At 36.0% G+C, this 17,718-nt stretch overlaps 1 protein-coding gene across 1 annotated transcript in view; it reads left to right on the forward strand.

The window, feature by feature from the left end:
• Positions 1-17,718, forward strand: part of Lrrc72 (leucine rich repeat containing 72) — a 55,655-nt gene that overhangs the window by 16,633 nt on the left and 21,304 nt on the right. The window lies entirely within an intron of this gene.

The following is a 17,718-nucleotide window of genomic DNA, read 5'->3' on the forward strand; positions in this document are numbered from 1 at the left end:
AAAATCTGGGTTTGGGTTTTGGAACATACTCTTCCTCCATTTCATTCCAGTAGGTGGCCCCGTTCAGATCCAGGGGCTGTATAAACCAACCAGAAAAATCCCATCCTCCTTTTCAGGGGCTGAGCTAGTCAATGAAAGGCTTGTAACCCAATTATAATGGGGACTTCAAGGCACATCTGCTGGGAGGCTTCTGGGAGAGCTTTCTTTATTCCTAAAAGAGAGTACAAGAAGAGAAATCCCTGTTCTCTCTGCTTGTTTTCTTGCCTGGACGTGAAGGCAGGAACTATCCTACCAACTTAATGAATCCAACATAGAGAAAAAGCCCAGAAAATCATGGAGATGGCAAGAGGGAGGCTCTCACAACACCTGAACTTCCTAATAGGTGAGATAATAAGTAAGTGCTCTTGTCTTCTGTGCTGGTTTGAATTGATCTTAGAAGCCACCTGGAGTCCAAGCATCCTAATTGATACTGCTTATTCTATGCTCCCATTAGACTCCTGACAGAATAAATGTGATGGTCCCCGATGTAGTGCCAGAATTAGCAGGGGCATACAGGAGTGACTGTGTTCCTGGTGAGGACATCGTGTTTGCAAGCTGCCTACAGTGAGAGAATGTAATAGTCGCTGGAGGCAATGAAGTAGTTTGGTAATTTGGGAGCCTAGCATCCTAGCATGGTAGAAAGATGCTTACTTCTTCCAAACATTTATCTAGTGGATGTCAAAACTGGACCTTCTGGTCTGAACCTGGAATAGATGATGAGGTAGACCCAGGTTTGTTTCTAAGTACCTCCACTGTCCCAGCTGATTAGATCTCCTCTGGCAACTCTGGGTTCTTTGCTGGTTTCATTTCCTCTCATACTTCACAGCTTTTTATTAGTACTGTGTATCTTCCCTTTTGGGGCTGGGTTTCCCTCATATCCCCTGCCTGATATATTTAGGGAGATAACTGTTCCGAGGTGCATATTAACTGGGGCTTTCTAAAGACTCCCTTTCTTGTCTCATTCTCTATTCAAGTCTGACTAAAGAAATTAGAGATCCACAGTCTCATCCCATCTGATCTCTCATGAAAAGTTGGGTATGGTTCAGACAGGCGATCTAAGTGATTCATATTTTATACATTTAGTATAGCACATACATATGATCTCTTCCTATTTTGGCTTTTACTTCGAATTTTTTCTTTTAGAGATTTCTAATATTGAGTTCTATATTTGTAATATTGGTGCCACTTGTTAGTATCCTTCTAATTCTGAAAGTACAGCAGTACTTTGGTATATTTTATTTTGTCTCAAGTTAGGATTAGCATTTGATGAATACCAGTACAACACCTTACCAAGCAACTATCCAAAGTGGAATCTAGGTTTCTGTTGTGCCACAAAAACCTAACAGCTTTTAAAAGTTTCACATATTCACTTTAAATTTAAAAATCTTCCTTTTCATCATCTAAAGAATAACTGAAACATTTATAATAACATTGCTTTTACTAACTGACCAGAGAATGGTCAGGCTAGAACAAGATTGTTAGCTGGGTGTAAGGGTGTACACCTATAGTCCTAGGTACTTGGCAGGCTGAGACAGGAGGATTGCCTGAGCCCAGAAGTTCAAGACCAGCATGGACAATTTAGCAAGACTTTGTCTCCAAAACACAAATGGTTGAATGAATAAACAAACAAAAAGAATAAGATTGCTTTAGGAAAGATCCTATCCTTGTTCTTCTGTTAAGATTTATTATGATTGCATTCTATCTCCCTAACATATTGAGAATTTAGAAAATAGCACAAAATTTTATATTTTAGGAAGAAATATTTATATATAAATTAGCAAGTCATAATTTGAAAAATAGAAATAATTATTTTAATCTGTTTTAAGTATTTGATAAGGAATTCTTTCAATGGTAGTATAGTCCTTCCTTATCAATGAGAGATACAATCCAAGACCCCCTGCCTCAGAGATGCCTGAAACTACAGATAGTACCAAACTCTGTATATATAGCTATAATAAAACAACTATAACAATGTGCTGCAATAATAATCAGGTGAATGTGATCTTTCTCTCGATCTTAAATATTTTATTGTATTTCACATTTTCATATAAAGGGAACACTTTATGGCTTCTCTTGAACATATCCAAATGGCTTGCATCACTTCTCTTACCCTTTGGAGCCATTATGAAGTAAAATAAAGGTTACTTGAACATAAGTTCTAGGATACTGTGATATAGTGTATCTGATAACCAAAAGGTCTACTGACATTTTTTTTGTGGCGGGGGGCGGGGTGGGGACGGGTACCTATGACCTGGGTTTGTTGGACAAAGGATGATTCGCATCCCTGGCAGGATGAAGCAGGACAGTGTAAGATTTCAACAAGCTATACAGAATGGCTTGCAACTTAAAACTTATGAATTGTTTATTTCTGGAATTTTACATTTAATATTTTCAGACTGTGGTTGACAGTGGGTACCTGAAACTAAGAGAAGTGAAACCCTGCATGGCTCAGGAAGGCTACTGTGCTTTTTAACTGAGAGTTTGACAACATGTTTTGTATGGTAGAATTTTTATTGGCTCCCTCAATCAGATTTATTTGTGCATTAAGCTTATATTTACATATTTATTTATTCATTTGTATACAACTTACCTCTTTTAAAAAGTGATTAAAAGCACACAAACCTTATGGTGGAGTATAAGAGTTATTAAAGAACAAAATGATCTATACGCATTTCATATAATTTGTGCTCTTACACATTTCTGTCACCTCAGGGAAACATTTATTATATTGCTATGTCAGTTTTGTTGAAAGAATTATGTTCTCAAAATATATTTAATACCTCCTTAAAAAAAAGTAAAGCTTGGCATATAATTCCAAAATAAGCCTACCATGGATAGTTTTGAAACTTGTGGATATGTCTGATATATATCTAGTTATGATTTAACTAAGAAATACAATCTATTTTTGGAAAGAACATATACAAAAATTCCAGTAACTGGGAAATGAGAGGGAAATACATGAGAATGAAAGTCTGTACCACATAAAAAATAGTTATTTCTGAAAGTTTTAAATTGCATATTATATTTTTAAGTACTATACTACTATACATATTTTGAACGAAAAAATGAATGTACTGTTTTAAAGGATAGGAACACCATAAAAGTGATTTCAGGAATCCTGAAAACATATTGTATCTTTTTTCTTCTTCTTCCTCCTATATAATTTGGTGTAATTATTAAAAAAATTTCCCCAACTCATATTTAAATTTTATATAAATTTAGCAAATATTGATATTAATAGTCAAGTATATAATAATACACTCTTAATTAACACAAAAATGTATCATATTGCAGAATTTTACTATGTTGTTTAATCCCTGGTTGTCATTAACATAGACCAGACACATTGTGTCTTTCCACAATGTCAGAATTTGTCGAATAACAATAAATCTACAAGTTTTATTACTTTGATAAGCTTTAATTCACCAAAATACTTATGCTTCACTTGGTATAATGACCAAGGCCATAAGTTATTTTATTCCAAAGTGATCTTAATTACTAATGTGTTTAACACTCACACATCATGCTTCACACAACGATAGAGGTTACAAAAAGGCTAAGAAAGTATTAAGGTGGCTATAGGTTCAAGAGGCAGTGCCAAGAGCACAGGCAGGGTAAGATGCAAAAACAGTCACCACAGATGGTCAGATAAGGTAAAGGAATTAGCTTGCACAGAGTCGAGGCCAGGGTGTGGACAGCAGACAGTTTGAAATGTCACTTAGAGTGGGTCATGGGCTGTCACTGGTAGGAGAAAGCTCACCAAGCAGAAGTCCAGGGATAGAGTCAGATGTTCAAAGGGAGATGTAACTCAGTGGTACAGCACCCCTAGGTTAAATCCCCAATACCAGAAAAAAAAAAGCAAAGAAAAAGAAAGAATAATAATAATAATAATAATAATTATTATTTCAGTGCTGTGGCAATTTTTCTGAGCAAGTTTATAATAAGTGACCAGATGACAGGGTCAGTGGCACCTGTGTTCAGTCTTTGGGTTATTCTTCCTTTTATGGGTGTTAGTGAGGGGGTTCCCTCTGATGAGATTGAGAAGCTCCTATGTCTTTGTGTTTCTGATATGATCTGATATGCCCAAGTGTCCATGTGCTCCTGATTGAATTTGGTAAGTTTTTATTCACGTGAATAAATTATCAATTTGTGCTCTGTGGTGGTACTGGATAAATGGTGGTTATTTATTTGTACAAACAAGGTATGGAGTCCTTCTACCTTGATACTTTTATTCAAAACGGAATAACTCATGGCAAACTATGTGCTTTATAAAACAAGAGTAACTCAGAGCAGGACACAACCTGCTCTCCACACTAATCTGTGGTCTTTCCTTCTAGAATTTTTCAACCTTGATGCTCCTGACATTTTGAACTGTATAATTCCAGGTGGTGGGAGCTGCCTTGTGCATTTTAGAATGTTCAGTACCATCCCTGGCCTCTACCTATTGTTTCCCAGGAGGTTCCCCAACCCCACAATGTCAACCAAAAATATCCCCACACATGGTCAAAAACTCCCTGGGGAAAAAAATCTCTTTCTCTCTCTCTCTCTCTCTCTCTCTCTCTCTCTCTCTCTCTCTCTCTCACACACACACACACACACACACACACACACACACACCTGCCAAAAATCACTCAGTGTAACAAAAAAATGTGATTATGTAAATCTAAGTGAAAACATGCCATGCCTCTGCTGAAAACCCTGGATGGCTCCTTATTACTTTTTCAGTAATCTACAAGGAACTACACAAGTGTGACACTGGATATCTCTCTGTCTTCATTACCTATTATCTGTGCCTGACTGACTCTATCCAGCCACCCTGAGCACCCTCCTATCTCTGGGCCCAGGCCCTGGTTTGTCCCCTAGTGCTTCTCCTACTGATAACCACAGGCCCCACTCCTCCTTCAATGAGTCCCTCCAAATAGCTCTTCCTCCAGGAGGCTGACCTGACCAATCTCACTAAAATGCCACATTGCCTCCCCAGGCTGATCTCCAGGCTTTATTTCTTCCCTCAGCACTTAGCAACTTATAATACGCATTTTAATTATTGTGTGTGTTGTTTATTGAATTTCACCCTACTACAACAAAGGTAGGAATTGTTTTTTTCTTTTTTATTCACTGCTATGCCTCCAGGACTTAGCAGAGACTTGCACATAAATGACCCACAGTGTTTGTTGAATGGAAGAATGAGTAAATAAAAACCCTGATATTGTCTCACGAATACAATAATCTCATTTTTATCAGTGAATCACAAATGGCATGTAATTGGACATCAATTATAAATGTGAGGAGACTAATGTGGTAATATTTTGCCTAGTACTTTTGTTCATTTGAAAATGTTAGATTCTGTTTATTTGAATCATAGCTAGGAAATTTTCTTTGCATGAACACTAGTTCAGGTAATAGAAGGTCACTGGACAGAGCATGCTTCTGCTACTTTAAGCAGAACAATTATTAATTGAAAAGATATTGGGTATATATTACAGAAGTTTAAGAATCAAGTTCTGAAAATACTCAGAATCAAAGGGAGCTGTGGTCAAAACCATGTCACAGAACCAGTTTCTACAAACAGTTTTGACTTGCCAATCCACAAGAAAAGCCCCAGCTTGCACTATTGGTGTTGCCAGCACCAGCCACAGGACACACCCACTGCCATCATTTCCAATGCTATGGAAGACAAATATTGTCTCCATTCCTGCCACCACCAGAATTAACTGCAACTGTCTCAACCTCTTTGCCTTACCATTTCTTGATTTGAAGTTCAGTGTGGTTGCATTGGATTGACTTAGCCTAGGCGCTGTGTCTGCTTTACCTGCTAGACTGTGAAAACAAATACCTTGTCCAGTGGGGAGCGGGTTCTGATTCCTACCAACACTCATTGGATGGCGAATATCTTGAATTATGGAGAGGAGATTTAGATGCTAGGCATCCAAAAAATTGTGACAAGTAACTCCCAAGTTTTGTTAAGTAATGTTTAGGAAGTTGAAATGAAAGAAATAGCACCAACATTTGCTATGTTCCTGTCAGAGAACCTGGATGAGAGTAGTTATTAGGTAAATAGATGATAAGTTCAGGTACAGCTCAGATTCTGTCACTAACCAGCTAACAGTATTTAGCAAATCACATCCTCTCTCTTACAGCTGTTTCCACTTGTGTAATATAGCATATTTATTCTTCATGACTACTTCAAAGGTCGTCATGAGATGGCCTATGAGAAGTATTAATCAAAGAAACTCACACACAGTAGTCACATGATAAAATATTAAAATCCTGAGCTGGGGCTGTAGCTCAGTGGTAGAGCACCTGCCTCACATGTCTGGGGCACAGGATTTAATCCTCAACACCACATAAAAAATATATTGTGTTCATCAACAATAAAAGAGAGAGAGAGATACTATTTCCCTGCTTATATATATATATATATTTCTTCTTTCAACAGAACTATTTATACATATAACAATTGTTTAAAGAATTAGCTAGTTCTACAAGTTGGCAATAGATGAAATAACTTTCAGATGCAACAACTTTCAATTCCTTTACGTGATATTTTATTACCTATCAACATTTCTCTAAATCACCCGCCAGTATTGCTATTACTTCTTGAGTTTTCTCTTTTACACAATAGCTATTTTGTTCTCATTGAGGAAGATGACGATCTAGTTCTTTCTCATCCCCACATCTACCCCACACATGCATACTTTCCATTCCCCAGTCTCCTGATGTGGTTGTATTGTAATTTGAGTTAAATCAATATTCACTGGTTATATTGTTATAACAAAGTATGCTTTTCAGAACAATAACCCATGTATTATACTCTGCTTTTCCTTTATTGCATTTCCTTAGATTCCCTGGAGTTTATATTTGTCTTATTTTTTATTTGATTTTCATTACAGGCTGAATTGTGTCCCCCCCCCCCGTGCCCCGCCAAATTTAGACATTGAAGTCCTTATTTCTGGTTCCTCAGAATTTGACTGTGTATGGAGATTGTGCAGTGAGAGAAGAATTAAGTTAAAATGGGATAATTAGCATGGGCCTAATCTAACATGACAGTGTCTATAAAAAGAAGAGATTAGGACACAGAAAGAGAAATACTAGCCATGTGCACAATACAGAGAGAAGATCATGAGAGGGCACCAGAAGGTTGTTATCCACAAGCCACGTGGAGAGACACCAGAATGAAACCCAATTCTTTCAATACGTTGATCAGGGACTTTCAGCTTCCAGAACTGTAAGGGAAATTTTCCTGCCATTTAAGCCAACTATTCTGTGGTATTTATTATGGCAGCCCTAGCAAACTAATACATTTTAAAACTGCTATTCCCATCCAACCAATCTAAACTCTGTTAATTGACCACATCTACTTAATACACTCAATTACATTTTTTGTTTTGGTTTTGGCTTTGGTGCTGGTGATTGAACCCATGACCTCATACATGCTAGGCAAGCACTCTACCACTGAGCCACAAACCCAGCCCTACTTTCACTTTCTTGAAGTCCTCCCAGGCCTTCTGACTCGCTCTGGACTGCTTGCCCTGTGAGACAATGTACAACTACAATCACCCTTCATCTGGGAGTGTCCTTGGCTCCTCTCCTGTTTCTTAGACTGCATGTCTTTTTTTTTCCCCCTAGAGCACATACTCCAGTGTCTTCCTGAGAAAGGAGTGCAGAAGTGCAGGTGATAAATTTTTTAAGATTCTGCATGCTTGTACTTGTGTTTTTTCAATTCTCACATTTCAACCAATATTTTGGCTTCTCTGACTAATAGAATTCTACATTGACAATAAAACATCTCTCCTTTGTCATCTAATTTTCAGTGTAGCTGTTGAGGCATGTGAAGCCATCTGAGTTCTGATCCTTGAATTTGGGGTGTGTGTGTGTGTGCATGCGCGCTCTTGTGTTCTGTTGTTCTTAGTGTTCTGACATTTCACAATAATGTGCATTGGTTTAACTTTATCATCCACTGTGCTGGATTTGAGAAAACTTCTATCTGGAAACTCATGTCTTTTAATTTGGAGATATTTGCTTAAAGTATATTGATTTCTTCCTCTTCTATGTCTATAGTTCTCTGTTCCTGGAACTATATGTATATGTTAAACACTGACCTCATTTTCAAACTTTCTTTTATATTCTCAGTTTTTGAAAATTTATTTTTGTTTCTTTGTCATTTTCTTCTACTTTCTGGAAGAGTTCCTCAACTTTCTCTTCCAACTTTCCTAATAGGATGTAATATGTTCCTAATATCTCCTTTCAGGTTTCTATTTTTCAAGGGCTCTTTTTTATTCATTTGTATGTTTGTTTATTTATTTATTTATTTATTTATTTATTGTGCCAGAGGCACTTAACCACCGAGCCATTCCCCAGCACCGCCCCCCCCACTTTTTTTGAGGTGGTGGTGGGGTAACCAGGGATTGAACTGAGGGGCACTTGACTGCTGAGCCATATCTCCAGCCCTATTTTGTATTTTATTTAGAGACAGGGTCTCATTGTGTTGCTTAGCATCTCACTTTTGCTGAGGCTGGCTTTGAACTTGCCATCCTCCTGCCTCAGCCTCCTGGAATTACAGTTGTGTACCACTGCACCTATCTCCCAGCCCCTTTTTATGTTATATTTTATGTTGCTAAATTGCTTAGGGCCTTGCTAAGTTGCTGAGTCTGGCTTTGAGGACACAATCCTTCGATATCAGCCTCCAGAGCAGCTAGGATTTAAAGGGGTGTGCCACCTCGCCTAGTTTCTGTGTTTATTTTTATATTATCCTTTTATAATAGTATAGCACAATTATGTTTATATAATAAGATATTTTATATTAAAATGTATTTGTATTACCTTTATGCAATTTTATTAAAGAATATATTTTTAACAATTTTATGGGGGAAAAAATCATACACAAAAAATTGCATGTGTTTAATGTATACAACTTGATGAATTTGAACATATGTATATACTCATGAGACTTTCACTATAATCAAGGGGATAACATCAATCACTCAAAAATATTCCAAGTATCATTTTTGTATGTTGTTGTTTGCTTCTTTTTGTAGTAAGAACACAACACAAGATTCAACTACTTTTCTTTTCTTTCCTTTTTTTTTTTTTTTTTTTGGTACCGGGGATTGAATTCAGGAGCACTTGACTACTGAGCCACATCCAAGCCCTGCTTTGTATTTTATTTAGAGACAGGGTCTCACTGAGTTACTTAGCGCCTCGCCATTGCTCAGGCTGGCTTTGAACTCCTGATTCTCCTGGCTCATCAGCCTCCCAAGCTGCTGGGATTACAGGCATGTGCCACCTCACCCAGCTTCAACTTCTTAATAAATTTTTAAGTTCATACCACATTGTTAAGTATACCATTTTTTACAGCAGATTTCTAGAATGCATTCCTTTTGTATATCTGAGACTCCCCCGCCTTGCTGCAGTCCTTGGCTAGTTCAGATTCCACTTACGAGGAATTGTACAGTATTTGTTCTTGAAGGAATATTTTACTTAACATAAAATGTTATTTTACTTAACATAATTTCCCACAGGTCCATCCAAGTTGTCAAAACTGTAGGATTGCCTTCTTTTTGAAGGCTGAATAACATTCCATTATATTTAGATAACAGATTTTCTTCATCCCCTTCTCCATTTGATAGACATTTGGGTTATTTCCTCCTCTTGGCTACTTTAAATAATGCTGCAAATAACATGGATGCAGATAACTCCTTGGGACCCTAATATCAATTCTTTGGGTTATATATCCAGAAGTGGGGTTACTAGATTATGTAGTAATTCTGTGTTTAAATTTTTGAGGAGCTTCTCCATGTCTTCCAAAGTGCCTGCACCATTTTACATTCCCACCAAGAGTGTGCAACTGTTCCAATTTCTCCACATTCTTGTCAACAGTTATCTTTTTTGATAACAGCTATCCTAAAAAGTATGAGCTGATTAAAATATATATTTTATGTTATCTTTTCCTTGTTTCAAGGATAAAATATCCTAATCTTTTCAAGCATAATCATGATGATGGTGTTGCTGTTGCTATTTACATTGTATCTATTTTTTCTAAATTAATCTGGTTTCCATTTATTTCTTTTAATCTCCTTTTTTATGTCAGAATTTTTCATGAAATGTTCTTGACTAACTGGTTGCAATTAAGATGGAGGTCTAAAATGTCAACGGGAAGTATGAAGCATGTGTGGCTGGAGCTTGTCAACTGTGAGATTCATTGTAAAGTGGAATGACTGGGCAGATCTGGGGGAAACCCTGGTATTAGTAAACTGGGATCTCTCTCCTGATATTTGAAATCTCCAGAAAAATCATTTTCAATCCTCTGCCCAAGGATAAAGGAAGCAACCTGGGGACAGAGGGCTGAGTGTTCTCAGCTTTCAGTGTTCATGCATTCCCCTAATCCTTCTGTTTTCAGACCCTCCTCATTCAACTCTGCCTAGTGGGGACTATGCATTATTCCATCTATAAAATAAGTCTCCAGTCTTTCTTTTTTTTTATTGTTGGTTGTTCAAAACATTACATAGTTCTTGATATATCATATTTCACATTTTGATTCAAGCGGGTTATGAACTCCCATTTTACCCCGTATACAGCTTGCAGAATCACATCAGTTACATTTCCATTGCTTTATATATTGATATACTCATGTCTGTTGTATTCTGCTGCCTTTCCTATCCTCTACTATCCCCCCTCCCCTCCCCTCCCCTCCCCTCTTCTCTCTCTACCCCCACTACTGTAATTCATTCCTTCCCCTTGTATTGTTTTTCCCTTTCCCCTCACTTCCTCTTGTATGTAATTTTGTATAACCCTGAGGGTCTCCTTCCATTTCCATGCAATTTCCCTTCTCTCTCCCTTTCCCTCCCACCTCTCATCCTTGTTTAATGTTGGTCTTCTTCTCGTGCTCTTCTTCCCTAGTCTGTTCTTAGTTACTCTCCTTATATCAAAGAAGACATTTGGCATTTGTTTTTTAGGGTTTGGCTAGCTTCACTTAGCATAATCTGCTCTAATGCCATCCATTTCCCACCAAATTCTATGATTTTGTCATTTTTTAATGCAGAGTAATACTCCATTGTGTATAAACGCCACATTTTTTTTATCCATTCGTCTATTGAAGGGCATCTAGGTTGGTTCCACAGTCTTGCTATTGTGAATTATGCTGCTATGAACATCGATGTAGCAGTGTCCCTGTAGCATGCTCTTATTAGGTCTTTAGGGAATAGACCGAGAAGGGGAATAGCTGGGTCAAATGGTGGTTCCATTCCCAGCTTTCCAAGAAATCTCCATACTGCTTTCCAAATTGGCTGCACCAATTTGCAGTCCCACCAACAATGTACAAGTGTACCCTTTTCCCCACAACCTCTCCAGCACTTATTGTTGTTTGACTTCATAATGGCTGCCAATCTTACTGGAGTGAGATGGTATCTTAGGGTGGTTTTGGTTTGCATTTCTCTGACTGCTAGAGATGGTGAGCATTTTTTCATGGACTTATTGATTGATTGTATGTCCTCCTCTGAGAAGTTACCAAAAGTTCTATATAGGTTTAATGCAATGCCAATCAAAATCCCAACGGCATTTCTTGTAGAAATAGAGAAAGCAATCATGAAATTCATATGGAAGAATAAAAGACCCAGAATAGCAAAAACAATACTAAGCAGGAAGTGTGAATCAGGTGGTATAGCGATTCCAGATTTCAAACTATACTACAGAGCAATAGTAACAAAAACAGCATGGTACTGGTACCAAAACAGGCAGGTGGACCAATGGTACAGAATAGAGGACACAGAAACCAACCCACAAAACTACAACTTTCTTATATTTGATAAAGGGGCTAAAAGCATGCAATGGAGGAAGGATAGAATCTTCAACAAATGGTGCTGGGAAAACTGGAAATCCATATGCAACAAAATGAAACTGAATCCCTTTCTCTCGCCAAGCACAAAAGTTAACTCAAAATGGATCAAGGAGCTTGATATCAAATCAGAGACACGGCATCTGATAGAAGAAAAATTTGGCTACGACCTACATGCTGTGGGGTCGGGCTCCAAATTCCTCAATAGGACACCCATAGCACAAGAGTTAACATCTAGAATCAACAAATGGGACTTACTCAAACTAAAAAGTTTTTTCTCAGCAAAAGAAACAATAAGAGAGGTAAATAGGGAGCCTACATCATGGGAACAAATCTTTACTCCTCACACTTCAGATAGAGCCCTAATATCCAGAATATATAAAGAACTCAGAAAATTAGACAATAAGATAACAAATAACCCAATCAACAAATGGGCCAAGGACATGAAAAGTCTCCAGTCTTTCTGTGGTAAGAAAGGCTCAGTTGTCTAGTAGTAGTCTGAGAACATTCTCTAGGCTTCTTAGAGAGCTGTTCTTGACAAGGGGAAAGATATACCACAATGTTCTAAAAAGACTCAATAACTGAAAGTAAAAATAAAGAGAAAGAAAAGAGGTTAGAGAGGATATTTTCTCCTTGAAACAAGGAAAAGATAACATACAATATATTTTTAGTCAGCTCATACTTGTTAGGATACCTAATTATCAAAAAAGACAAGTGTTGACAAGGATATAATGCTTATTTAATTCCTTCCTCTTTATTTTTACTTCTAGTAATTGAGTCTTTTTAAAACATTGTGGTATATTTCAGATTGTTTCTTTTTTTTACTATTTTTTTAATTTGTTTTAATTAGTTACACATGACTGTAAGACGACTTTCACATATCATACATTTGAATCAGATGAGATATAATTTCTCATTTTTCTGAGTATACGGGTTGCAGAATCACTTGGTCATGCATTCACATATATACACACAGTAATAATAATGTCTGTTTCATTCTACTACCCTTCCTATCTCCCCATCCCCTCCCCACCATCACTTCTCTCTACCTAACCTAGGGTAACGCTCTTCTTTTTTTTTTCTCACATCTTCATACATGTATTCTGTATAACAATGAGGGTCTCCTTCCACCATCCATGCAATTCCCTTTCTCCCTCCCTTTCCCTCCCACCCCTCTTCCCTATGTAGAGGAAATCTTCCCATGCTCTTCCTCTCTTCCCCATTTTGAGTCACCCCCCTTATATCAGAGAAGACATTCAGCATTTGTTTTTTGGGGATTGGATAACTTCACTTAGCATAATCTGCTCTAACGCCATCCATTTCCCTGCAAATGCCATGATCTTATTATTTTTTAGCACTGAGTAATATTCTCTGACTTAGAATTAGATTCTCTTATTTCTGATAATTCTGTTGCCACTTGACATATACTTTTCAGCTCCCCACATTATATTACTGTTGTCTCATTTCCTGATATCTTTGTCCTTATTAAAACATGTGTTCCAAAACAATTCCTTTACTGTCATTTTAGATATCTTTTTTGATGAAACAAAATTAGATATGTGTATATAATCTATACATTTAACAATGTCATTTTCCTCATACAATCACATGTGTATGATTTCTTATTAATATTATTTTAATTAAAAATTATAATCACATACATTTAGGGAATTTATAACATGTGATGTTTGGATATATGTACACAATATAGAATAATTTTATTGAACTAATTAAATTTTCTGTCACATTGCTCACCATTTTTTATGGTGAGAGATTTAAAATTACTCTTTTACTTATTTTGGAAATACATAATTCTATTGACTATAGTCACCTTGCTGTGTGAAAGTCTCAAAACCTATTTCACCTGTCTGTTGACACTTTGTACCCTTTGATCAACAAACTTTCTTATTCTTCCTTATCCTCCCATCCTCTGATAACCATCTTTGTATTCTGTACTTCTGTGAAATTCAACTTTTTTGGGTTCCACATACAAGTGAGATCATGTGGAGTTTGTCCTTTCCTGGCTCATTTCACTTAGCATAATGTCCTCCAGGTTAATCTATACTGTTGAAAATGGCAGGAAGCTGGGCACAGTGGCTCACACCTGTAATCCCAGTGGCATGAGAGGCTGAGGCAGGAGGATCATCATAAGTTCAAAGCCAACTCCAGCAACTTGGCTTGGCCATAAGTAACTCAGTGAGACCCTCTTTCTAAATAAAACTCAAAAAAGGGCTGAGGATATGACTCAGTGGCTTGGAAACCCTTGGTTCAATCTACAGTACCAAAAAATTAAAAAAAAAATAAAGAAGATGACAGGATTTCTCTCTTTTTTATGACTCATTAGTATTCTATTGTGTATATATACTGCATTTATTTTTTTGTCCATTCATCCATTGATGAGCACTTAGGTTGATTCCATATACTAGCTATTGTGAATAGTGCTACAGTGAACATGGGAATGCAGGTATCCCTTTAACATGCTGATTTTAATTCCTTTGGATATAAACTCCAAAGTGGGATTAATAAATTGTATAGTGATTCTATTTTTAGTTTATTAATCCATACCATTTTCCATAATGGCTATACTAGTTTATTTTTCCACCAGAAATATATAAAAATTCCCTTTCTGTTTTCTCCACATCATCATTAATACTAATCTTTAATTTTTTTTGATGAATGCTAGTTTGACATGTGTACAATATATCATTATGATTTTAATTGGCAATTCCTTAATGATTAGTGATGGATAAGTGTTTTTACATGTATCTGTTGACCATTTATTTGTATGGGTTTTTTTTTTTTGAGAAATGTCTGTTCAAGTCCATTTTTTAATCAAGTTGTTTCCTTGTTATAGATATATATATATATATATATATATATATATACATACGTACATACATCATACTCAAAAACTATATATGTATATATGCACACATATATACATACATATATATGCATATATATATGTGTGTGTGTATATATACATATTCTCTCATTCCATGGATTGCCTCTTCATTTTGTCTATTATTATTTTTGCTGTGCAGAAGCTTTTTAGTTAGATTTCTTCTCATTTGTCTATATTTACTTTTGTTGACTCTGCTTTCATGGTTATAGCCAAAGAGTTGTTGCCCCAATCAGTGTTGTGTATTTTTTTCCTTAATGTTTTCTTCTAGTAGTTTCAGGTCTCATATTTAAGTCTTTGATCCATTTCAAATTGACTTTTGCATATTTCTGAGATAAGGATACAATCCCATTTTTCTGCATATGCACAGTTTTCCTAACATCTTGAGAGCCTTCCTTTCCTCATGTATGTTCTTGGCATCTTTGTCAAAAAGTAATTGACCATAAATATGTGGGTTTAGTTCTGGGCTGTCTACCTTGTTCCATTACTCCGTATGCCTATTTTAATGCCAGTAACATGCTGTGTTGATTGCAATTGCTTTATATAATGTGTTTTGAAATTTGGAAGTAAGGTGCTTCCAGCTTTGTTCTTTTTGCTCAAGATTATTTTGTCTACTCAGGGTCTTTTGTGGTTACATGTAAATTTAAGGATTTTTTTTCTATTGCTACAAAAAATAAAGGCACTGGAATTTTGAAGGATTGCACTGGATATGTAAATTGCTTTGAGTAGTAGGGACATTTTCACAGTATTAATTAGAAATTTCTAAGTCATGAACATGCAATCTTTCTATAAATTTATGGTTTTTTTTCAATTTCTTTATCAGTGTTTTTAAATTTTCAATATATAGTTCTTTTACCTCTTTGGATAAATTTATACCTAAGTAGTTTGGGTTATTATTGCTATTATAAATAGAATTCTTTTCCTAATTTTATTTTGGATAGATGATTACTAGTATGTAAAAATTAAACTAATTTTTGTATGCTGATATTGTATCCTAGAACTTTACAAAATTCATTTATCTGTTTTAAGCAAGTTGTGCACATGTATGTAATCTTCAGATTTTTCTTTGTTAGCATGTAGAGACAAATTTCATTCCTTCCTTTTCTTTTAGAATGCCTTTTCTTTCTTTTTCTTGTCTAATTACACTGGCAGAACTTTTGTTAGCATCTTCTTGCAAAGAAGTGGCAAGATTGAGTATTCTTGTCTTGATCCCTGTCTTAGAGGAAAAGCTCTAGTTTTCGGCACTGGGAATTATATTAGCTACAGGTTTATCCTATCTTTATTGTGTTGAGATGCATTCCTTGCATATTTTAAGAGTTTTTATCATATGTACAATTTTGAGATTCTCTCGAAAATCTAAAGATCTGTGGTCTTGTTTCACAATAGCATAAACTTTTTGAAGCCATTTTTCTTATCCGTGATACTACTTTATTTTCATGAACATAGCCCCTAAAGCTGATTTTACAAGCTGGTATCTTAGGAAGTTGTTTTAGAGCATAAATTGAGTGATATTTAAAAGTTTTCTTAGGTCAACCATAGTATTTAACCTGACTTGAAAGTTAATCATTGATCATAATCCTTTAATTTCAAAAAAATACCCTGAGATACCTAATATCTTAATCTTTATGAATTATATAGTATTTTTGCCTCTAGAAGAAATGGGATGTTGTAAGGTAATAAAATAAGAAGGAAAAAGTAATAACAAGGGTCATGGTAAAGACAATATCAAGAGAAAAAAAGAAATGCTAAAAGGAAAGTTTGAATAGAAGCCAAGAGTAAGTATCCTTACTTGTATCTGAGGTTGCTTAGCACTATTGTTGGGTAGTTCTTTTAGTTTGGATTTATTGGTAACCATAGTCATCTATCTAGGTTTGCTGGGAAAAAAAATAAGAACCTCTCTTGTGGAGTGGGGAAAGAATAGAACAGTACTTAGGACCCAAAGCTATGCTGAAGTTGGGTGACCGGTTTAGAAAAAATGTTGAAAAGAATCCATACAATTTGAGAGGTTAAGATATGCATCAGGTAGATGTAGCCAGTCCAGCCAGTGGCTCAAATTAAGTCTAGAATGAACTGATCTGGATAGCTCAGCTTCCTACCCTAGTGTTACTCAACTGTAGTGGTTTCCAACAGGGACTCCAGAGCCTGAGTCAAACCCCAGGTTCATCAAATACTAACTGTATAATCTTGGGCAAGTTATTTAGCCTTTCCATGTCTTAGTTTTAACATCTTAAAGTAAAATATAAATAGTACTCTACTTCATGTGTTTATAGTGAAGAGTATATATATATATATATATATATATATATATAGCCAAGATTATTATATTTCTCTTTTTTTTCTTTACATTTCAGGTCAAATATTTCTGTGTGCAATATAGATGTTTGGGGGTTATTGCTGAAATACTAGAAATAAATTTATTTATAAAATATTTCCTAGTACTTGATCTAATCTCAAATTAATAACTTATAGATGACTTATATAAAAGTCCTCACCCCAAATAAAGAAGCCGAATTATGATGAAATATATGCCAATTGATGCTTTGAAAGTCAGACTTGGATTTTCATCCTTGTTCTCCTACTTATGATCCATGGATCTTGAGAAATTTGTTTAACTTCTCTGAGCTTCAGTTTCCTCCTAGGTAAACTGGAGATGGAGGAAGTAGCATAAAATAAATAATATGATCCCTTCCTAAGGGATGTTTCATATTATCTAGAAAGTTTGGATTATCACAGCTGGAGTGTGTGTGCTACTGGCACCTAGTGGGTGGAGGCTAGAGATGCTGCTAAACATGTTGCAATGCTCAGGACTGCCCCATGTCCCCCAATCCAAGAATTTTGTGGTTCAGAGTATTGTAAGTGGGAGAGGTTGAGAACTGTGTTCTAAACTATGCCTTCTTCATTTTCAATTCTTGCTGGTATATATTTTTCCTTGGTAGTACACCTCAGT

Source organism: Urocitellus parryii, chromosome 3 (genome assembly GCF_045843805.1).
Source record: "Urocitellus parryii isolate mUroPar1 chromosome 3, mUroPar1.hap1, whole genome shotgun sequence".
Taxonomy (NCBI): Eukaryota; Metazoa; Chordata; class Mammalia; order Rodentia; family Sciuridae; genus Urocitellus; species Urocitellus parryii.